A 718-nucleotide genomic window follows, 5' to 3' on the forward strand; every position below is an offset into this window, starting at 1 on the left:
TCCAGTTCCATCCATTTACTGGCAAATGCCATATTCTTATTCTTCTTTATAGCTAAGTAATATTCCATTGTATTATCTGTGCATTTTGACATCAAATTCATGAAATCATAGCCAAAACCAATATAAGTCAAATAAGCCAATAACCAAAAAAAACCAAGAAAACCAAAAACCCAAATAGACCTTTTAAAAATAGACAATGAAATCGGAGAGATATTTCTTTTTTTTAAATATACAGCTTTTAAAATTTGTTCTTTAGATACACATGGCAGTAGAGTCTATAAAAATATGGAACTCTTCATGAATTTTTATGTCATCTTTGTGCAGGGGTCATGCTAATCTTCTCTGTATCGTTCCAATTTTAGTACATGTGGTGCTGGAATGAACCCTTGAATAGATATTGCTCCAAAGAAGATATGCAAATAGGCAATGGGTATGTTGAATAGTGCAAACTATCAGGGAAATACCAATCAAAATCACAATGAGATATTATCACACCCCTGTTAGAATTTGTTTAACAAAAACTAAAAATAGCAAATGTTGATAGAAATATGTGTAAAGAGGAATTCTTTTGGGAATTTGTACAACCACTAAGCAAAAAAGCATGGCAGTATCTCAAAAATTAAAAATAGAACAACTATATATATGATTTAACAATCCCACCTTTGGACATATAAAGGAATTTAAATAAAGATTTTGAAGAGATTTTTTTTAAAAATGC

General features: G+C 29.8%; 1 non-coding gene across 1 annotated transcript; it reads right to left on the reverse strand.

Annotated features, from left to right (window-relative positions):
- Window positions 1-279: 279 nt before the first annotated feature.
- On the reverse strand, window positions 280-385 carry LOC124993887 (U6 spliceosomal RNA). The gene has a single exon (XR_007110401.1). It is a non-coding gene; the product is annotated as a U6 spliceosomal RNA (small nuclear RNA).
- Between the last annotated feature and the right edge of the window lie 333 nt (window positions 386-718).

This window comes from Sciurus carolinensis, chromosome 9 (genome assembly GCF_902686445.1).
Source record: "Sciurus carolinensis chromosome 9, mSciCar1.2, whole genome shotgun sequence".
In the NCBI taxonomy this organism is placed as follows: Eukaryota; Metazoa; Chordata; class Mammalia; order Rodentia; family Sciuridae; genus Sciurus; species Sciurus carolinensis.